The sequence below is a fragment of the Salmo salar genome, chromosome 15 (genome assembly GCF_965601325.2).
Source record: "Salmo salar chromosome 15, fSalSal1, whole genome shotgun sequence".
NCBI classification, from domain to species: Eukaryota; Metazoa; Chordata; class Actinopteri; order Salmoniformes; family Salmonidae; genus Salmo; species Salmo salar.
Genome location: NC_138305.1, coordinates 63967870 through 63991857, shown reverse-complemented (window position 1 = coordinate 63991857; position 23988 = coordinate 63967870). Strand labels below are relative to the sequence as shown.

Below are 23988 nucleotides of genomic sequence, written 5' to 3'. Positions count from 1 at the left end.
TCCAATTCTCTGCTGCCAGTGACTGGAACGAATTGGAAAAATCACTGAAGCTGGAGACTCATATCTCCCTCACTAACTTTAAGCATCAGCTGTCAGAGCAGCTCACAGATCATTGCACCTGTACATAGCCCATCTGTAAATAGCCCATCCAACTACCTCATCCCCATATTTATTTTTTGCTCCTTTGCACCCCAGTATCTCTACTTGCACATTCATCTTCTGCACATCTATCACTCCAGTGTTTAATTGCTAAATTGTAATTACGTCGCAACTACGGCCTATTTATTGCCTTACCTCCCTAATCTTACCTCATTTGCACACACTGTATATATATTTGTTTCTATTGTGTTATTGACTGTACGTTTGTTTATTCATGTGTAACTCTGTATTGTTTGTGTTGCACTGCTTTGCTTTATCTTGGCTAGGTCGCAGTTGTAAATGAGAACTTGTTCTCAAATGGCCTACCTGGTTGTTAGGCAGAGCAGCATAGGGTAACCCAAGAGCAGACTCAGACCAGGAAACAGGGATGAATGAACCAAGACATTTATTGCAACACAGGGAGAGGTGGAGTGCAGATCTGGGGAAGCTCGGATGAGTTTTAGGAAACCAAATGTGGAGGCTAAGGTTGGAGTGAGCTGGGTTAGGACAGGGTAAACAGGTCCAGAGGGGAATCCAAGGGAGTGATGGTGAGCTGAATCCAGAACAGGGTAGCAGGGTGGTGAGATGTGGAACGGGAGACAGGAACCAGAGTCTGAGCGGCAAAACTGCAGTGAGAGGATAAACAGCGTCAGGCAGGGAAACAGGCACAACAGGATACAGGATCTTAAATAATAACAAATAGCTTGAAGCATGACTGACTGAACGGAGATTACGATCTGGCAGAGTAGAAGTGGCAGGACTGAGTATTTGTAGAGGTCTTGATTATGGAACGGGTTGCAGCTGGTGGGGTCTGCTCTGACTCCAGCACACCTGTCAGAGAGAGAGGGAGAGGGAGAGAGAGATTGTACTGGGGGAATGGCTGAAGGTCAGGAAGACACCGGATGTCCACTAAGGGGTGTGGCAGGAGCAGATGTGACACTGGTTAAATAAAGGTGAAATATATATATTTTTTAAATGATACATCGTGTAGAGTGGAAAGAAAAAGTATGTGAACCCTTTGGAATTACCTGGATTTCTGCATAAATTGGTCATCAAATATAGTTGTTTCAATGATGTACTCAATATAGACAAGAAAAAAACTATAATTTGTGTGTTATTAGTTTAAGCACACTATGTTTGTCTATTGCTGTGACAGCAATAGACAAACATAGTGTGCTTAAACTAATCACACACCAATTATTATAATTTTTTGTCTATATTGAGTACATCATTTAAACAATCACAGTGTAGGTTGGAAAAAGTATGTGAACCCCTATGCTAATGACTTCTCCAAAAGATAATTGGAGTCAGGAGTCAGCTAACCTGGAGTCCAAGCAATGAGACAAGATTGGAGATGTTGGTTAGAGCCTTGCCCTATAAGAAACACTCACAAATTTTGAGTCTGCTATTCACAAGAGCATTGCCTGATGTGAACCATGCCTCAAACAAAATAGATCTCAGAAGACCTACGATTAAGAATTGTTGACTTGCATATACAGTGGGGGAAAAAAGTATTTGATCCCCTGCTGATTTTGTACGTTTGCCCACTGACAAAGAAAGGATCAGTCTATAATTTTAATGGTAGGTTTATTTGAACAGTGAGAGACAGAATATCAACAAAAAATATCCAGAAAAACGCATGTCAGAAATGTTATAAATTGATTTGCATTTTAATGAGGGAAATAAGTATTTGACCCCCTCTCAATCAGAAAGATTTCTGGCTCCCAGGTGTCTTTTACACAGGTAACGAGCTGAGATTAGGAGCACACTCTTAAAGGGAGTGCTCCTAACCGCAGCTTGTTACCTGTAAAAAAGACACCTGTCCACAGAAGCAATCAATCAATCAGATTCCAAACTCTCCACCATGGCCAAGACCAAAGAGCTCTCCAAGGATGTCAGGGACAAGATTGTAGACCTACACAAGGCTGGAATGGGCTACAAGACCATCGCCAAGCAGCTTTTGGTGCGATTATTCGCAAATGGAAGAAACGCAAAACAACTGTCAATCTCCCTCGGCCTGGGGCTCCATGCAAGGTCTCACCTCGTGGAGTTGCAGTGATCATGAGAACGGTGAGGAATCGGCCCAGAGCTACACGGGAGGATCTTGTCAATGATCTCAAGGCAGCTGGGACCATAGTCACCAAGAAACCAATTGGTAACACACTACACTGTGAAGGACTGAAATCCTGCAGCGCCCGCAAGGTCCCCCTGCTCAAGAAAGCACATATACATGCCCGTCTGAAGTTTGCCAATGAACATCTGAATGACTCAGAGGACAACTGGTGAAAGTGTTGTGGTCAGATGAGACCAAAATGGAGCTCTTTGACATCAACTCAACTCGCCGTGTTTGGAGGAGGAGGAATGCTGCCTATGACCCCAAGAACACCATCTCCACCGTCAAGCATGGAGGTGGAAACATTATGCTTTGGGGGTGTTTTTCTGCTAAGGGGACAGGACAACTTCACCGCATCAAAGGGACGATGGACGGGGCCATGTACCGTCAAATCTTGGGTGAGAACCTCCTTCCCTCAGCCAGGGCATTGAAAATGGGCCGTGGATGGGTATTCCAGCATGACAATGACCCAAAACACACAGCCATGGCAACAAAGGAGTGGCTCAAGAAGAAGCACATTAAGGTCCTGGAGTGGCCTAGCCAGTCTCCAGACCTTAATCCCATAGAAAATCTGTGGAGGGAGCTGAAGGTTCGAGTTGCCAAACATCAGCCTCGAAACCTTAATGACTTGGAGAAGATCTGCAAAGAGGAGTGGGACAAAATCCCTCCTGAGATGTGTGCAAACCTGGTGGCCAACTACAAGAAACGTTTGACCTCTGTGATTGCCAACAAGGGTTTTGCTACCAAGTACTTAGTCATGTTTTGCAGAGGGGTCAAATACTTACTTCCCTCATTAAAATGCAAATCATTTTATAACATTTTTGACATGCGTTTTTCTGGATTTTTTTGTTGTTATTCTGTCTCTCACTGTTCAAATAAAGCTACTATTAAAATTATAGACTGATCATTTTTTTGTAAGTGGGCAAACGTACAAAATCAGCAGGGGATCAAATACTTTTTTCCCCCACTGTAGCTGGAAAAGGTTGCAAAAGTATCTCTAAAAGCCTTGATGTTCATCAGTCCACAGTAAGAAAAAGTGTCTGTAAATGGAGAAAGTTCAGCACTGTTGCTACTCTCCCTAGGAGTGGCCGTCCTGCAAAGGTTACTGCAAGAGCACAGAGCCGAATGCTCAATGAGGTTAAGAAGAATCCTAGAGTATCAGCTAAAGACTTACAGAAATCTCTGGAACATGCTAACATCTCTGTTGACGAGTCTACGATACGTAAAACACTAAACAAGAATGGTGTTCATGGGAGGACACCATGGAAGAAGCCACTGCTGTCCAAAAAAAACATTGCTGCACGTCTGAAGTTTGCAAAACTGCACCTGGGTGTTCTACAGCGCTACTGGCAAAATATTCTGTGGACAGATGGAACTGCAGTTGAGTTGTTTGGAAGGAACACACAACACTATGTGTAGAGAAAAAAATGCACCGCACACCAATATCAAAACCTCATCCCAATTGTAAAGTATGCTAGAGGGAGCATCATGGTTTGGGGCTGCTTTGCTGCCTCAGGGCCTGGACAGCTTGCTGTCATCGACAGAAAAATGAATTCCCAAGTTTATCAAGACATTTTGCAGGAGAATGTTAGGCTATCTGTCCGCCAATTGAAGCTCAACAAAAGTTGGGTGATGCAACAGGAGAACGACCAAAAACACAGAAGTAAATCAACAACAGAATGGCTTCAACCGAAGAAAATACGCTTTCTGGAGTGGCCCAGTCAGAGTCCTGACCTCAACCCAATTGAGATGCTGTGGCATGACCTCGAGAGCAGTTCACACTAGATAATCCCAAGAGTATTGCTGAACTGAAACAGTTTTGTAAAGAGGAATGGTCCAAAATTCCTTCTGACCGTTGTGCAGGTCTGATCCGCAACTACAGAAAATGTTTGGTTGAGGTTATTGCTGCCAAAGGAGGGTCAACCAGTTATTAAATCCAAGGGTTCACATACTTTTTCTACCCTGCACTGTGAATGTTTACACGGTATGTTCAATAAAGACGTGAAAACGTATAATTGTGAGTTATTAGTTTAAGCAGACTGTGCTTGTCTATTGTTGTGACTTAGACGAAGATCAGATCACATTTTATGACCAATTTATGCAGAAATACAGGTATTTCCAAAGGGTTCACATACTGTACTTTTTATTGCCACTGTATGCTACACAATACAATGAAATTGCAATAAAGCCTTCCTCGCAAACAGTGCAATGATATTAAGCTATATGTATTTACATTAGGCTTTAGCCTACAAATAGCTGTAGCACATAGTCGTTGACCTATTAGGCCTACTGCAAATTATTGTTGTTTGTTCCTGAGCTGGACAAATGCGCAGAGCTATCCTTTAGCTATCCTTCAACACCACAAGTTGGTTCAACTTCTTTAACATCATTGCATGATCCTTGTGCTGTCCTTTCAGCACCACGAAGAGCGCTCCAATCTCTTAAAATAACATTTACATTTACGTCATTTAGCAGACGCTCTTATCCAGAGCGACTTACAAATTGCTGCATTCACCTTATGATATCCAGTGGAACAACCACTTTACAATAGTACATCTATATCTTTTTAATTTATTTTTATATTTATTATTTAAAAAAATATATTTTTTTAAATAACATCTCATTCAGATCTGTTGCCTATGCTTAATAGACCTACTTTTCACTTATTGTTATTATTACAAATAGAAGATTATCACTTCTCACAACGGTGCTCGTTTAATTAAGTTAGATCAAAGCTGAATCAATGTCAAGCAAGATCACATAATGATACATTTTCATTTTACATAACCTAATATCATAGTATAGTAGGCCTATAAGATTATTGTTACACTGAAAACACATTATTTCTAATTACATTTTAGGATGGTTAGCTGAATCGTTTTTGACTCATGCTTCAACTTGTCGGTACCAAATTTGAGAAAATGATGACATCATAAACAAAATGTGCGCTCCCTCACCTAAAAGAATAGTACTACATCTCTACATACAAAAGTGTAGTACACACACACACACACAACCATATGCCCGTCTGCCATAAGAGAAGGCACATTGTAGTCTGGTTGCCTTTAAATTCTCTCTCTATCACTCTCCTCAGGTGACTGACTTATCTGAAGCAATGATTCTGAAGCAGCTGTTTGAGACCTAGTTCAGGACTAGGGTACATTTATATTTCTGTCATTTAGCAGACTCTCTTATCCAGAGCGACTTATAGGAGCAATTAGGATTAAGTGCGTTGCTCAAGGGCACATAGTGGTGGTGGTCACCTCCAATAGGCTCCCTGATGGTTAGGTCAAAGCCAATTCACTCCGTTCACTCTGTACTGAGGCAGAGATAATACAGTGCAGATGCCATGTCATTGTCATTCATATTGCACCTTTTTGATTCACGCAACTCATATGATTCACATGATTGATACTTTATTCATGCACAACTGTGGTATCGTTGCACTGTGATCTAATTCGGGAAATGTATTGGTGTCTTGAATTGGTTTAGCACACGTACACACACACACAATCACAATCTTACACCATTTACAGCTTGTATAGCAATGTAGCTCTCTCCTTCCTCCTATTATGCTGTTGAACAAAGTCACACATGCTACAGTACCTCCCTCTCCAATTCACATCCAGTCCAACCTGTTCACTTCACATCATGTCAAGCTCACCTTCCTCTTCCATATAGCCCACTCTATTGTGTTTTTCAATTATACTCACAACTGTTTCTCTCACTTTCACTGTTTCTGGAGGATATCAGATATCTGTTATAGTGCCCTATCATGTGGATGCATATTTGATCCTTTGGATTCAGTTACAGTAATAAGCTGTAAGTCATGTCTGAATGGCAGCCAGAGGTCAGTGAGACTGTCAATAGATCGGGTCGTGTTTAGCAGTGCACTGTAGCAAAACGCTTGGCAACAGAAAATGAAATGCTGTGTTCTTATGGAAAAAGTTACTCCCTGTTTCATTCCGTTCCAAAATGTTTTCTCTCTACTGAACACAACCCTAATGATGACACTGAGGGAGAGAGTGTCATCACTAGTTAACACAGCCACAAGGTCATAATTAGGGCAAAACTCGTAAAAATGTTAAACCTAACCTTAACACTAACCTTAACCACACTGCTATCTTATGCCTAACCCTAACCTTAAATTAAGCACATTATTTTGGCTTTGTGACTATGAAGTCTGACTTTGTGGCTGTGATATCTAGTGGAAATCTGGGGTGAACTAGGCCTCTTTCTGTTTGTTGAACTGCTCCCTCCCAGGATAAAATTATCTGATGCATGAGCCATGTAAACTCTTTAATCTCTCCCTCCCTCTTGCTCCATCCATCCTCTCTTTCTCTTAGTCTCATTATGCCTTTGTTGATTCTACCGCTGTCGTTTTGTCAGGGTAGTGATGTTACATTTACTACTAAGTGAGCAAGGTGCAGAAAGAGAAGGAGCGAGGGAGGAAGTAAGAGTGGAGGGAGACATAAAGACATGACGTTGGCTCTCTCCTCATCTCAGGACTAACGTCGTCAATGTCTCGTTGCTCGAGTGGGTTTTGAGTTGATGGCAACCGAGATCGTTCTCTCTATCTCATATACAAAGCTAAGCATGTCTGACATTTACCAGTCATTAAGAACAAAGCGACGGACCACGCGAACTCGAAAGAGACGCTTGTTTGTTTTTTAATTAGACGGCTAATGGAACACTAAGCCCTCAGAGACAACCTGACATGAAAGGAAAGGATTCCTCCTTTATTGATCTCCACATGAGATGGCGCTAGCTAGGCTATCAAAAGCAACTAAAGTGGGTTATGTGGTTGATAGATGTCGCTAAGCTATCAAACACAGCTAAAGTGGGTTATGTGGTTGATAGATAGCGCTAGGCCATCAAACGCGGCTGAAGTGGTTTATATGATTGAAGGGGAACTTGCTTAGAAATCATGTGCTACGCTCCCCAGCACGCTCTTGTTTTTGTTTGCTGTTGCGAAGCTAGAGCAGAGCAGTTGTCGCGCTGTCAGCCTGTCCTTTTGATGCTCTAGTGTTAATGGATGTTTAGGTAGAAAAGGACAGGCTGAATGCTTCATTTCAGGGTTGACACACTAGAGATTGTGGTGACCGTGGTGACTCTAGGTTAGAAGCTGCTTGCCTCTCAGGCCCATTGTAGGCCAGACCACTATACATTTCAATGTGATCTAATATTACATCTCATATACAACCTGGATTGATAGATATGGGCTGTAGGATTTCCATCCACAATAATAAAAAAAGTACTTCACTTTAATGTGTTGCTTGACTTTTTCCATTGGGAAACAATTACCACATTGATAGGAGCGTCACTTGAAGAGCCTCCTCACAACAACACACCTTGTTATGCGTAGTATAGATCTAACCGTTGTCCTCTCCACTAAGAAGGTATTTTAACAACGTGTAAAGTCTTACTTCATTGTTAGCTGCTACTTCTGTCAGCTTAAACCAAACATTAACAACAACAACACCTGCTTGTTTGCATCTCTGTGTGTGTGTGTGTGTGTGTGTGTGTGTGTGTGGTCTAACTTTACTATGTAACTTTACTATCAAAAGGATAGTAAAACAAGGAAAATTCTGACAAGTGGGGACATTTCGCCATCCCCAAAAGGAAACATGCTATTTTAGGGTTAGGGTTAGGGTTAGGGTTAGGTTAAGGGTTAGGTTTAGAGTTAGGGAAAATCAGATTTTGAATGGGAATACATTTTAGGGTCCCCACTTGGATAGTAATACCAGTGTGTGTGTGTGTGTGTGTTTTTTTTCTGTCTCTCAGGGATGCTACTTCAGATGTAATTTGTTCCAGCAGAGCTAATTGGAAAATCTATTCACGGGAGTCTGTGGACATTGTCCGAGCTGAAAAAGCGAGAGTTCTTTCTCCCTCCACCATTGTTTGAGAATGTAATACATTTTATGTTGCTGCTGCTAGCTGCTGCTGCCGGTAGAGAAATCAATTTTTCCTCTGCCCTTTTGTCCTGCATCCCCACCCATCCTTTACTTCATCAATAGCCACTTTATGTGCCAATCTTTGGCGGAAGAGTGACATTATTAGGGGGCTAAACAGCAGCGCTAACACAGCGCCTCCCTCTCCTTTCAGATCTGTACAAAAACAGACTTCAGAGGGACACCTTCCTACCTTTCATCGACGCGTTGAAGGTAAAGACTAAGTCATCCCTTCTTCGCTCCTCTTTTTAATTTATTCATAAATGTACCCTCCACCTCACACCTCATACACACACACACACCTCTGTCGCTGTGTCTTTTTTGATTTTGCTCTTGTGTGTTTTTCTTAATTGGGTTTTCTACCTGAGAAACACAGTGTTCACACACGGTGTCACAAAGCTGTCTTCGATCATACCTGGCGATGGTGAAAGACTCAAACGGACACAGAGAGAGCGAGGGGGAGTGGGGTGGGTAAGAGAGAGATACCGAGAGATAGAAAGAGGGCGAACGCTGGCTGTGTGAATGAAAAACGGGCAAGCGAGCGAGTGGAGGGAATGAACCAGCCTGCTTGCATTTCAAAGTGAGGAGAGAAAAGGGTGAGGGAGGGGGTGAGGCGGGTGAGGAGGGGAGTGGGGTGGGGGACAGTACCATGGATGGAAGCTAGCGATGCTCCAAAACTACTTTGCAATTTAATAGCATTATTGTAAGCAGGTAGAACCATTATCCTGGCAACACCAGAGATAATTGTGAGGTGTTTGTAGTGTCTATGATAATAAATAATTGCTAAATAATTTTGCATTTTGCAGGAGAGGAGAGGAGAGCGGGAAAACATTCTTCCACTTTTCATAGGCATTCACCTACACTCTTAGAAAAAAGGTGCTATCTAGAACCTAAAAGGGTTTTTCGGCTGTCCCCATAGCATAACCTTTTGAAGAACCCTTTCTGGTTCCAGGTAGAACCCTTTTGGTTACCCTTTTGAGTTCCATGTATAATCCTTTCCACAGAGCTCCTATGGGTGTTGCTGAAGAACCCTTTTTGAACCCTTTTGGAACCCTTTTTCCTAAGGTTGTAAATAGTAGAGTTAAACATTAGGACATGGACCCCTCTTCTGAATCTGAGGGTTACTTGGGTGTTAGAACATACATACACAATTCATTTTTTAATTTAATTTTACCTTTATTTAACTAGGCAAGCCAGTTAAGAACACATTCTTATTTTCAATGATGGCCTAGGAACAGTGGGTTAACTGCCTTGTTCAGGGGCAGAACGACAGATTTTTACCTTGTCAGCTCGGGGATTTGATCTTGCAACCTTTCGGTAAAAAAAAAACGCACGCCCCACAGTTTAGGAACCACTGGGCTAGATGACTACCCTTTACCACTGGTCTATGTAGTTAACACAACCACTAACCACTAGAGATAAAGCATTCACAAATTCACAGTGCTCCCCTCCACACAGTGGACATCCTGCCAAGTTAGCCAGGGATGGTGGGGTGTGATGGGGGTGGTTCCTTGCCTCCACTGGATGACCCTTAAATGATTCCATCCGTCTGACACTTTGGATGTAGAGTCTGTGTGTGTGTGTGTGTGTGTGTGTGTGTGTGTGTGTGTGTGTGTGTGTGTGTGTGTGTGTGTGTGTGTGTGTGTGTGTGTGTGTGTGTGTGTGTGTGTGGTGAAGAGGGGAGAACGGGTGAGAGTAGTGAATTAGTAAGGTTGTGAAAATAGGCCCCAGGGACCCTTGAACCACCCTGCCAAGCTACCCTGCCTCTGCCTCCGGCTAGCTACCCTATCGGGGCCGCTGCCCCCCTCCAGGTCGCTAGCCTCCTACTGCTCTTAGCACTCAAAGGGCTACAGCTACGCTACACTTCCTCCAACGTTCTCTTCTTCCCTCTTCTTTCTTACTCTGGCTCCCCGTCCTCTCTCTTCCTCTCCCTCTGTCCCTCTCGCCAGTCCCTTTTCCTTTATCCCTCCTCTTTCTCTTTCCCTCAACCCCTCTGTTATCCTCCTTCTCCCCATCCCTCTTTCTCTCCTTCTGTTGCCCCTCTCTGCAGGCTGAAGGTCAGGATTTATTTCCCTCCCTCTGTTGGTGCCAGAAAAATATGATAACCTTTATAAAACTTCTGTCTTCTGTCCTTTTGTGGTGGCTGATTGCTATGGTAGCCAGTACTGTTTTGTAAAAAAAAATGTATTAAATAAAAGTCCACAGTTGCAGCGTGCTCTGCTCCAAGGGGAAAATGAAGGACTGAAATGGTTCTGTTCATGTGAAGGCCTTTCGTCTGTTGAGGTACCTACGTAGAGAGTTTGAAGAGTCGCCAGCCCACGAGTTCCCAGTAAATGAAAATTGGTGTTTGATGACTGCTATTGTCCCTCTGGCATTTAGTTACCTAACGATAATGCTCCATGTGCCTCTGGTTTTATTTTCACAACAATGAGTACAAATCATGTGTTTTCTAATGCAATGCGATGGGATAGAAATAGCCTTGCTATTTGTTGCTTGTTGCTTGTTGCTTTCATGGACATTCTATCGGTGAAATGTAATGGTCTTTTCTTTTTTTTTTTGCCTTTCTTTTCTGACTGACATTCTGTCTTTGTTTTTTGTCCCTACAATATTAGTTGTACAGCCCTGGGGTTTTACACTCTTCACATCTCTCGTCTTCACATCTCTCTTTTTTCCTCTTTTCCCCTCTTTTCCATTTTCATCTAATTTAATTTCTCTCTCCTTCCATTTCCCACAGTTTTTTCATTCCAGTCTCCCAATCTCTCTATCTCCCTCCCTCCCTCCCTTGCTCCATCTTATAGGACTACTGCTGTGAGTGTCTGCTCCTCTCTGGAGGTTTAGTCTAGCCCCTAGTGGCCAGGTGCAGTTGGGACACCCCCTACCCATGCAGTTGCATGTCGTGGGGGGTACGGAAGGGAGGCTCCAGCTGGGGGTTGGGGGTCTGGAGGAGGGGAGCTGGGGGGTCCAGTGGTGTCCTGGGTCACCATGCGCTCAAAAATGTTTTCCCAAGAGGACCAGCCGAGGCAGGGGGAGGTTGTGAGAACGACCCTGTGGAACAAACCCCCCAGGACCCAAGGCAGTCACACTTTAAGGGACTAGATCATTAGGTGTAATTAGGGTGCTCACATTGTTATTTCCCTCCATGTAGCCTCACTTGGACTGAATACATCCCCCCCCCACACACACACACACCCGCCCCACTCCCCAGTTAGTGAAAATACTTTGATGTCAGAAGAGTCGTCCAGGACGGGCTAGATAAAAGCACTGTTTTAAGCTTTCTCTTTTCTCTCTCTCTTTTTCCCAACCCATCTATCCCTCCCTTTTCTTCTCTCCCTCTACACAAGCTGCAAGACACAAATGGATGAATGGACAACAACCTTTACCCCCCCCCCCCCATCTCTTTTTCAGCCTTCCCACCCCATGTTCTTTGAGACCTGGTCAATTCTCTGGGCCAAACAAAAAAGCATCAAATGTTTCCTGCGATTGGTAATGAGGGAGTGGACTTCATCAAGCCGCAGTAGTCAGCTATCCTTGGCTTTTGTTGCCTCTCAATGGCACCGCGCTCTTTGAAAAACTCAAAAGCAACTTTTTGAGGAGCGAGCGACAAAAGGAAAAAAACTCTGTTTTTATGCTAAACAGCTGTCCAGAGAGAGAGTGGTGGACAGCTTGGACAATGACATGATTGGACCTACATGTGTTAAATGTGCTACATGTGTCTCTAAAGAGACTCTGATTCTCATGTCTGTCATGACTCTGTGAGAAAACAAGCAAGCAAGAGTGCTCTTTGACCGGTAGCGAGCTATGCTGACAGTGACTGGATTACTACCTGTTTATTGGAAAGGGATGTTCAGAATGTGGTGTAGGATTTTGAGTTAGAGGACAGTATGGGATATGATGGTGTGTAATTTGGGATAAGGTTGTGTGGAGAAGTAGTGTGGAGAGGAACATCCTAGCATGTGGGGGGGGTGGGGGGGGGGGTGTAGAAAAGGGTAGAGTACGTGGGTGGATGAAATCTGCGAGGAAGGAGTGAGAACTTATCAAACCCCTCAAGACGGTAATCATGTAATGACCCACAAGGCCTCCTCATCTGATTATAAATAACTGACTGTGTTCCCTTCACGTCTCTCTTCCCCCCCTCTCTGTCTTTCTCGCTCTTATTTTCTTTCTCTTTTCCTTCAAGAGCTGCTCTGAATATTAGTTATACGTCTGTCTGTTTGTGTGCATGTTTTACTGTGTGTGTTGCTGTCTGCCTGCGTTCGTGTGTGTGTGTGTGGCGGGCCACCTTGGAGCTCAGGGGTCTATAGTACAGACAAATCAAAGACAAAACACATTGCCAAATCAATGTGTTTTGTTTTTCTGTATGTTGGAATACTGCCAGCCCATGGGCTTAGACTCTGGGGTCTACTAGAGAAGACAGCAGGGATCCTGTACTATATGTAAGAGAGTGTGTGATTGGGCCTGCGTGCGTACATGAGTGTGTTTACTACGTGTGTGCGTACGTATGTATGCTTGGATGTGTGTGCTTTCTTTTCCCTTCACTCTGTACATCCATTGCCCTGTGTTGGACAGTATGGAGGTCACACACACATTCACTCACTCTAAGCCCCAGTGCCCCTCTATGATGGTGGTTGTGGGAGTTTGCTGTTTTCACGTGTCCCTAACCTCTCCCCCCTCGCAACTGGAAGGATCAGTGCTGAGTGGAGGCACCTCACTTTGAACACGAGAGGTTCTCATGAGCTGTCTATCCATGGAGTCACACACACACCTCCCATTTATACAATCCCTGAGTACAAAGTACACAGAGTGATGGCAGCTAGGATACTTTTACATCAACCTAACAAAACACACACAACTGTTATGCCAGTTTGCATGCAATATGAGAGAGGCAACAGAAGATAGAGAAAAGGAGAGACAGAGAAAGGCAGAGTGAGTTAAGAGAAGGTAAGGACAGAGAGTAAGGACACTAGTCTACAGTGAAAGAGAAAGGGATGGATAAAGGAGTAGAGAAATCCAGAATGATTAAGTTTGAGCCCTATTCTTCTCATTGCCTGTATACACACACACACACACACACACACACACACACACACACACTACAGAGAGTATGAATAACGTTGCTCATTGGTGATCAGGAGATTTGAAGTGCCTTCGTCTTTCAGTGTATGCAACAACAAAAAAACATCGCAACCCTCTTAACCTGAACAAGAGTTAAAACACACACATAGACTCATTCCACCTTGCATTCAAAGGCTAAGGTTTGTGTTTAAAGCCTAACATCCCGTTCTTTGGAGATGGAGTGAAAAGCTCCTTCCCCCTCCTCGCGGCGTTTGATGTGGCCATTTCAGCTTTATTCATTTCATATTTTATTATCCCCCTCTTTCTCTCTCTTTTCTCTCTCTGTGTGTGTGTGTGTGTGTGTGTGTGTGTGTGTGTGTGTGTGTGTGTGTGTGTGTGTGTGTGTGTAGTAAAGTAAAGGGGCAGTGATATTAAGGCTAAAGTAGTGGCCATTGTTATTTCTGTTTATTAACAGCTATAATGCTATATATTGGGTCAATTTATCAATTCAAGAGTGTGTGTGTGTTTCCGTAGTAACGGGTCCCAGGGTTCTAAAGGTTCAGGGCAGAAAATTAAGACTGTGGAACCATCGCAGACTGTTCCTTCAAACTACTCAAATCAAAGCAAATGTATTTATATAGCCCTTCTTACATCAGCTGATATCTCAAAGTGCTGTACAGAAACCCAGCCTAAAACCCCAAACAGCAAGCAATGCAGGTGTAGAAGCACGGTGGCTAGGAAAAACTCCCTAGAAAGGCCAGAACCTAGGAAGAAACCTAGAGAGGAACCAGGCTATGAGGGGTTGCCAGTCCTCTTCTGGCTGTGCCGGGTGGAGATTATAACAGAACATGGCCAAGATGTTCAAATGTTCATAAATGACCAGCATGGTCAAATAATAATAATCACAGTAGTTTTCGAGGGTGCAACAAGTCAGCACCTCGAGTAAATGTCAGTTGGCTTTTCATAGCCGATCATTGAGAATATCTGTACCGCTCCTGCTCTCTCTAGAGAGTTGAAAATAGCAGGTCTGGGACAGGTAACTACTGTGTGATCGAGTAAGTTACTTACATAACAATCTGCTCTCTATGTTTATTACTCTTTCTCATCGCTCTCTCTCTCTTCCTTTTTTAATTAAATGTTTATTTTTATAGAACCTTTATTTAACTAGGCAAGTCAGTTAAGAACAAATTCTTATTTACAATGACGGCCTACACTGAACCCGGACGACGCTGGGCTTTATCTTTATCTTGGCCAGGTCGCAGTTGTAAATGACAACTTGTTCTCAACTGGCCCACCTGGTTAAATAAAGGTGAAATAAAAAAATAAACTCCATTCTCTCTCCTGCTTGTTGTTGTATGTCTCTCTTCTCTATTTGTTGACTACTCTCTACTACCTTTTCTCTTTCTAACCATATCTCTTTATTTTTCCTTATTCTTTCACTCTTTTTGCCCTCGCTTCCCCCTTCTCTCTCTCTCCTCATCTCATCCACTCATTGTACTTTTTCTCTCTTTTTCTGCCTCATTCTGTGTCCTTCCGTTTGTGCCTACCTCTTTTTTTCTCTTCCTCATTCTTGTTCCCCCTTCTCTCGACCATGCTCCCGCCTCCTAACCACTCCAATTCTATTATAATTCCTCTGTGCTCTTTTCAATGTCAATGACTACAGGCTATTGTTGACAGTTGTTGTTGAGCAGAGAATAGCATTGGCCTATAAGTGTTTCTATATACTCTTATGCATGCGTGAGTGGGACCATTAACAACATTAATAGCTGCTCTTTCACCAAGTCATACCACAGTCTAGTGTATGAGTGTACACACATACAAAAATAATTAGAATTATGTGTGCACGTGTGTGACAGATACAACCCTCCCGTAGCATGACACACACTGGGTAGTACAATGTATTTGTGAAGGACCGTTACAGGGCCAAGCCTTCATCTCTTGTTCTACTCCACTCAGAGAAAATGTACTGGGGGGTTGCACCCCGTTGTCAGGGTTAAAGCCCAATACTGGCAAAATACAACCTTCACAAAGGTTACATACATATTGTACTATACGTGTGTGAGTGGGTTGATAGTAAACTCATGCACGCATCTGTATGTGTTTATGCTTATTATCCCTGTCTCTGTATGTTCCAGCCAGTGGATGCCAGTCACTACCTCAAGATGGCCTAGGCGTTTGAGAGTGTTTATCTGCCACATCCCCATGCTCACCCTCACCCTGAAGCAGCGCCCGCAAGGTTTTAGAGTCATAAAGCAACTGAGAAAAACTAAATTGCTACTGTTTATACCACTTGAATGAAGAATAAAATTTCAATTTTTGTCAACTCTGTAAAACTATCAAGGCTCAGGCTAAGACCCAGGTGCAGACACAGGAGGCGGATAGTACGAGTCTCAGAGTTTATTATAGTACAAAGAGCAGCCAAAGAGTCGTAATCCAAATCAGAGTCAGGCAGGTACAGGACGGTAGGCAGGAACAGGGTCAAGACAGGCAGAAAGGTCAGAACTGGGAAGACTAGGAAAACAAAAACTAGAGCACAGAAAACATCGAAACACGCTGGTAATGGAGGACTTGCCGGGATAAGCCGAACTGGCAACAGACAAACAGAGAACGCAGGTAGAAATACACAGGGGATAATAGGGGGAGATGGGAGACACCTGGTGGGGGGTGGAAACAAGCACAAAGACAGGTGAAACAGATCAGGGTGTGACAAAAACATCAACTCCGTCAGATTTTTGTCTAACATCAACGCCGTCAGAGCGCTGAAAGATCTGATAGAATGGTTATGTTTTTATTGGGGATTTTCTAATTAATCATTTTCCATATTTTACAAATGTTTGTATTGAACATTTATTTTTAGAGACAAAAAATGTCTGTTTTCAGTATCTGCTGCCACCTCCGTCACTGATGGAGTCAATAGTTTTTGGTCAATATTCGGAACAATATTTGAATCACTGTCCTGCAACATATGTTTAAATAATTGAAGAATTTGCTGTGCTAGACCTAATGGATAATGTTTGCTTTATAAATTGTCATGACTTCCACCGAAGTCGGCTCCTCTCCTTGTTCGGGCGGTGTTCGGCGATCGACGTCACCGACTTTCTAGCCATCGCCGCTCCATTTTTCATATTTCTATTTGTTTTGTCTTGTTTCCATACACACCTGGTTTTCATTATCTAATCACACTGCATGTATTTAGTCCTCTGTTCCCCTCCATGTCTTTGCGTGTAATTGTTTATTGTTATGGGCGATGTTCACACGCTATACTTTTGTTCATGATCCGTGTTTTCTTTTGGGCACTTTGATGTCATTTTGTGCCTATTTTTTGACCGGAATAAAAGTGCGCCTGTTAAATCTACTCTGCTCTCCTGCACCTGACTTCGCCTCCCGTACACAGCCGTAACATAAATGTTGTTTTATGTTCTAAATCAAGACAAACATGCCAAAATGCTAACGAAATTAGCCCTGGAGCATTTAATAGTGCTAGAAAACAAAACAAAATAGGTTTGAAGATTTGTATTACATATCATGTTAGAATTAAACAATCGAGGCCAATAAACACTTGTTTCACAATAATTGTATGGTGTCTGACGGTGTCCAGTTAGTTGCATTTTATAATAATAAAAATTATGTTGTTCCTTTACATGGTGTGATAGCTGATATTTTGGTCTATCAAATTTAGTTAATATTAAGACAAATATTTGTCGAAAAAAATTGAGATTGTCCCATCTTTCAAGAATCTCTGAGCTCTAAAACAGCAACATTTGTACTGTGGTGTGCCGTATTGTTGTGAAAGTACAGTACGTGTAATAGCATTCCCCGTAATGTTATATATCCACACTCTCTCACAGGAGGTGTCACTGAATCACTGCAGTTCTTAGTGTTGTTACGATTCCATTGTCCCTCTGTCCCAGGTGAGGGTGGTTCTGTTGGCTGAGGCTCCTCTGGAGGGAGGAAGGACGACCGCAACCGCCTGCTACTCGACGTCCTGGTTCTGAGCGGGGTGGACCACGCTCCAACCACAACAAGATCACAACATGACCACAAACACAATCCTTGATATAAACATCTCTGTTGTTGTGTTGTTAACCCCTCTGTTTGTGGCTGTGTTTGTATTAAACCCTCTTGGTGGTCATGTTTGTGGTAATGGTTGTAGTTGTGTTAACCCCACTGTTTGAGGTTGTGGTTGTGTTAATGACTCTGTTCTGCGGTCCTGTTTGTACAACCATTACCACAAACAATCGGGTTGACACAAACATGACCACCAACCTGTCTCTGTTCACAGCAGAGGAGGAGATCTTTACGTTCCAGAGGACCATCTCAGTCCAGACTGACCGAGATGCAGACGGAGATGTACTGGACCCAAAGGAACCGCATTAACACTACACACACAAAGTGAGGATCGCAGTAAAGTACTTCTAAAGACCTGAAAACACATAGAGGGGACAGGTAACCAACAACAACTTCTCTTTCAGGCTGAAGTACAATAAAACAAGCCCAAATACCTCACAAAACACAGACAATTGGTGCAGGAGCGATCAATCAATTCTACCCCTTTAGACTGGAGTATAACGTGATGAGCCAAAACTCCTCACAACAGACCTTCAGTCAGGGAGATAAGAACTAAAGTGCTTTTCAGACAGCCAAAGGAGTATCACCTAGTACCCCGCCGATTACACAACTTGTCCCTCTAGTCAAAGTGGCCTTCACACACAAGCCCTCAGTCTATGGGTGTGTTCGAGCAGTAAGCCTAACGAAACCGACCGTAGACGAGTGAAGTTGTGGAAGGTGCATCTGCAACAGCTGAAAGTCGGACACTGTAGTGGTTTTCCAACAGCAAGGCTCAGATCAACATAGCAGTGCCAACAAAGCTACTATTCTTTATAAAAGTTTTTCTGTGTAAATGTCTAATTAAACTTTTCTATACCCTGTGACGGCCCTGAATTTTCCTGAACCGTCTCAGTGCTTCTCCTTCCAATAGGGCGCTTTCCCTTTAATTCTCAATTAAATAGTGCTTCTCCTTTAATTCCCAATTAAATAGCCAGCATCAGCTGCGCAAAAGTGGGGTTGTGATGGAAACGTGAATGAGGATGTGTTCAACCCTCAGTTCTGAAGCGTCTCTCTTCCGTTTGTTGTGTTGCTTTAAAAGTTTGAGTTTATTTTATTTTTACAGGGACAGTGCACATTAATCAACGTTTCAGTAAAAGTGCCGGTTTTAGCCAGCCGGCTAATTTTCAACCGCAGTCCCTGGGCAGGTTATTAAAAACAATTACAATATAGACAATCATTGAACAGTGAGCACACGCAGAGTAACATAGGACAAGCAAGACATAGCATACAGACAGAGCAACATAGGACAAGCAAGATGTAGCATACAGACAGAGCAACATAGAACAAAAAGCAACAAGACAAAATCCATAAAAACAAAGTGTTTCCACACCTCGCAAGCTACAGACAACAGACAACATGGAAAGCGGCAATACACAGCTAGGGATTATGTTCACAAGTCTGATTGACCTTTAGCCATGTCTTCATGCATTTTGTGAAAGTGTGATATGTGGTGCAGTTATGTGTGTCTGATGGCAGTGTATTCCAGACATGGGAAGCTCTCACAGAGAAAGCAGATTTACTAAAGGTGTTTTTCCTTAAGGGAACTATACAGTCACCTCTCATGGCAGACCTTGTGGATCTGCTGCCATATGTTTGGGTTTTCTGTTTTACAAAAATACTGAGTGGAGGGGGAGCTAGGCCATTTAGGATCTTGAATACAAGACATGCGTCGGTGTATTGCACAAGATTTTCCCAACTCAGGAGCTCATGCTTTCTGAGGATGTAACAGTGATGATGGCTATTGGGCTTTCTATCGAGCACTTTGAGAGCCTGTTTGTAGACAGACTGAATAGGTTTTAATGTTGTATAGCAAGCTTGGGTCCAACTAGTCAAGCAGTATGTTAAGTGGGGGAGTATCATCGATTTGAAATACAGTTTTGCTACCTCTGTGGTCAAACAATTTCGTATAAATCGGAAATTAGCTAGGTTGAATTTGGTTATTTGAATTACCTTTTTCACATGCTTTTTAAAAGAGAGGTTGGAATCAAGTATGATTCCAAGGTACTTAAAATCAGATACCACCTGGAGCTTCTCCCCTGACACGTAGACATCTGGCTCAGTAGCATCTGTTGCCCTCTTTGTGAAGAACATGCAAACTGTTTTTTTCACATTGAGATGCAAACACGAGTCACTGAGCCACTTTGTAACCTGGACCATTACAGTAGTGAGTTCTTGTGCAGCTTGTTGTTTGCTCTTTGCATGCACATATATCACTGTATCATCTGCATACATTTGAACTTCAGACCCAGTGCAGACGGAAGGCAGATCATTAATGTACAAGCTGAACAGGAGGGGCCCCAGTATTGACCCTTGGGGCACGCCCACATCATAGCTAAGAGTGGGCGACAGCTCATTGCTCACTCTGACACACTGAGTTCTGCCTTCAAGGTATGATTTCATCCATCTCAAGGCATCGGGGGAAAAGTTGAACTTGGACAATTTTGTGATGAGAATCTCATGGATAACAGTATCGAAAGCCTTCCTTAGGTCCAGAAACACAGCCCCAACAACGCCCCCTTTGTCCATCTTGGACTTCACATTTTCCAGAAGAAAGCAGTTGGCCGTTTCTGTGGAGTGTTTCGCTCTGAAGCCAAACTGCATGGAGTGTAATGTGAAGGGGCTGTTGTTGAGGTGGGAAATCAGTTGTTCTGCTACACACTTTTCAACAACCTTCGACACTACAGGTAGTATACTAATGGGCCTGTAGTTACTCACATCAGCAGGGTCGCCCGATTTAAAGATGGCCGTTATTATGGCTGACTTCCATACCCTTGGAAACACCCCCAGACCAATAGATGTGTTGGTGACCTTAGTAATGGGGCCAATGAGTGACTCTTTGTAGTTTTTAAGAAAGGTAGAGTCCAGCCCAAACACATCTTTGGATTTAGAGTTCTTTAGTGAGCTAATCACCTTGTTCACCTTTGACTCAGAAACCTCCCTTATGATGAAGACAGGTTGAGCGTCATTCACTAGCACTGAGCCCAATAAACCAGTGGAGGGGTTCTGTGTCAGTACCTTGACAGAGTCAATAAAGTAGGAATTGAAGGCTATTGCTATTTCAACTGCATCCTGTGTTAGATTGTTATTCACCATGATTTCTAGTCTTTTTGCGGTGTTACTATGGTCTTTCCCTGTTAACTTTTTTAGATTCTCCCAGATCAATTTAGAATTTCCCTTTGCCTCACCAATAATGTTAATAAAAAAGTTTGCCTTGGCCTGTCAGATTTCTTTCATCACCTTATTTCTCAACATGGTAAACCTACGTCTGTCATGCTCTAATTTGGATTTTAGGGCTGTTTTTAGAGCATAATCTCGTTCTTTCATCAATTTCCAAATTTCTCCATTTAGCCAAGGAAGAGTGCTCTTTTGGCCAGGTTTGGATTTGATTTTCTTTAGGAAACCATTTATTGTAGCCTGGATTGTGGATAGAAAAACCTCACTATCAGCTTCCACGTCTGTATAGGACAAGAGGTCATTCCAGTTAATTCCATTAATTGCTTTTTCAAAATAGTTTAATTCACTCTTAGGTATTCTTAGTTGATCCGGCTTTCTAACAGTAGAGAGCTTAAACCTGCTCTTAGACAACTTTCTGGCTATAAGTGTCAAATTATGATCAGATAGCCCAGTAACCATATTGAATGATTTAGTCACTCTCTCTGGTTTATTACTGAACACCAAATCAATCTGTGTTTTAGAGCAACAAGTCACCCTGGTTGGCCCTTTAACGAGCTGTGTAAGGTCAAAGGTATTAGTGATCCGTTTGAGGGTTTTCCTACAAGACTTGTCTTCATAATTAATATTAAAATCTCCCATTAAGATGACCTCCTTCCCAAAATCACATTCCCTAAGCATGTTATTAAACTGATCAAAAAACACACTTTTGGTGGAAGGTGGTCTATACATTCCAATAAGGGTAAAGGACATTTGGGGAGACAGTGTAACGTTCAGGCCAATACATTCTAGTTCATTATCACATGACCACTCAATTTGTTTACATCGGATATGTTCTTTAATGTAAATCATCAGACCCCCTCCTCTTCCTTCAATCCTGTCTCTCCTGAAAACATTGTAGCCAGGCACAATCAAAGCAGCACATGGAGAGTTTGTATGGAGCCATGTCTCTGAGAGGCAGAGGAAGTCAAGGTTGGAGTCTGTGAGTAGATGTTGAATTTGATCACTTTTTGGAATGACACTACGAATGTTCAAGTGCCCTCCTAGTAGTCCCTTGGGCTTAGCCCGTGGGTCCCAGATGACTCGAGAGTGATTGACACATTGAAAAAAGTTACATTTTCTGTGTTTTCTGACAGCTGGGTTTAGGCCGTTTTGTTTCGTTTTGATTAGGGGCAGTTCGGTAGCGGAATTAACAATCCCTCCCGCTTGCACTGGATGTGGGGAACTACTTAAAACAGCTTGCATACCAGAAGCAAAGTCAGGGGTCGCATATAGCGGCTTGGGTATGTTTGAAGAGTCCAAATCTATCCTGGAGCTGGGTGAATCGAGAGAAACCATGGGACGATAGCACTCACCCACTTCCACAGCGGCGATGATCTGTGGAGAGGCCATCCCCTGCTTTCCACTCCGGTGAGTATCGCTGGCTCGGTGATGTTAGGCCCAGGATTAAGTTGCACATCCCCGGAGAGCAGCAGGGTAGTGAACAGGTAGTTTAACAGTTTCCGATAAATGTTGGACTTGTGTTTGTCACGCCTAAGCGGTTCAGTGGAATAGGGAGCGAGGTAGACTTGGCCATTATTCAGAACATTATGGTATGCTGTGTATAGTCCGCTCCGGTGGATCGGTGAACCAATGTGTTTGGTGTAGATATTCTCCGGCAGTAGATTTGTGTCATCCCAGCAAGGACGCACTGAGATTATCAGTAGAGCAGCTACATAACTGACAATCATGGCAAAGTACATGTTTTACCGGAGAGACACGTTCCTGGTAAAAAATAAAAATAAAAAAAAAACTCCTTTGTTGTAAACTGTTAAAATGTTAGGTACGTTAGCAAAAAAAATACTTTGAGGACACGACCGGGAGCTAGCATTGGCACGCACGCATTCGAGTGGGAGGTGTGCTTTGTGTAGCCTAATAGCAAGTCTACCCAGGATCGGATCCACTCTTTGCGTACAACCTTTTTGTATACGGTATTTCATTTGTTTTGGTGTGATGTATACCGTGATGATTTATGTAGTTAGTTGTGAGGACGTATTAAGATTTGATATGCTTTATAAGTGTGTGTGGTAAAATATTTGTTATTTTGATTGTATGATTGACACTGGGTTTACGCTACACTGGGATGAACGGACAAACATTGCGTGACTAAGGTCACTTGAGTTCCCTGAACTTGTTTACCGGGCTGGACTCTTTTTAGGCCCGAGGTACAGGACATTTCTGGAGGAACCAGAGCTGTTTAAAGCTCATTATTGTTATATTGTTGTGTGTGTGTGATCATTTATGTTGTTAATACAACCACGCAAAAGAATACAGTTGTTTTTGTAAGTTCTTTCCAATGTTTTAAGGGTTTATGAAAAGTGTATTTCCATCCTGACTTTTACATGAGTCCTTTGTGTTGGTGTAGACTTGACGGACCAGATGGGACTCATCCCAAACCAAAAGGAGAAACCAATATTTTCTCTGGTAGGCACAACCTACCTGGCACCCCTATAAATGATAACCTCAAGTCAAAACCGTTACATAAAAAATGGCACCCCAGATGGGACCTCAACATTGAGAAATAACCAAAGCAAATCTTTTGTGTGGAATTAAAACAATGGACTCACCCCAAGAAAATGTGCTCATCCATATCATACCTGTCAATGGGAATACACAGGGCCAGTCTGACCATCGAGCCGACATCTCAAATCATAATGTTAATGGAGTTGATTTGGGCCAGAGCCCTGGGAATCTGAATGCTCTGTCTGGACCACAGGCCACAGGAGGTCTAACCAGTTACTCCCTTATTGACATGGATCTGTGTGGAAGTACTGAGCTAGCCCTCCCTCTGACGCCCAACCTTCCTCCATTGTCTGGTTTATCTCCAGAGGTTGTAGTCTTACAACTTCAAGGTGACATCCTTGATATTCGTCGGACTCAACAACATCTCCAAACTCTAATCCACCATAAATTCAAATGTCTGAGTGAAGAGCAACAACAGAGTGCCATGGAATTCAGAAACTCACTGAGCACTCTAACCCACAGAGTGGAAGACGGGATGTTACTGGTGCCATGGACAGGCAGTTTGACTACCAACAAACCCAACTCACTGCGACACTCTCCAGTGGCGCCTACAACATCATCACACTGAGGTCCTCAAGGACGTTAATTCTGTTTTTTCTCCTCTGGTTAACACTGTAGACCACTTGCAGAAAGAGCTCTCTAATTGTGTTAAAATGTTGGATGACGTGTCTGTTGACATGGCCTCCATTAGGCACAACTCCTTGCACAGAGCTTCTCTGGTGTCCACTTCTGTTCAGACCACTGAGGGCCAAGCTGGCCAGAACAGCTAAGACAAGGCCATGCTGCCGCCACCCCTTACAGGATGCAATCCACCATGCATCCTGGTGTTCATTTTCATGGTCCGATAACTCCCTCACCCTCTACTTCCTCAATCCCTCCTAGCTCTTTTGTTCA

At 43.1% G+C, this 23988-nt stretch overlaps 1 long non-coding RNA gene across 1 annotated transcript; it reads right to left on the bottom strand.

Annotated features, from left to right (window-relative positions):
• Nucleotides 1–168: 168 nt before the first annotated feature.
• Nucleotides 169–22393, bottom strand: LOC145860892 (uncharacterized). The gene is made up of 3 exons (XR_014380650.1): nt 21888–22393; nt 859–969; nt 169–764 (listed from the first exon to the last, which is right to left on the bottom strand). It is a non-coding gene; the product is annotated as an uncharacterized LOC145860892 (long non-coding RNA).
• Nucleotides 22394–23988: the final 1595 nt, after the last annotated feature.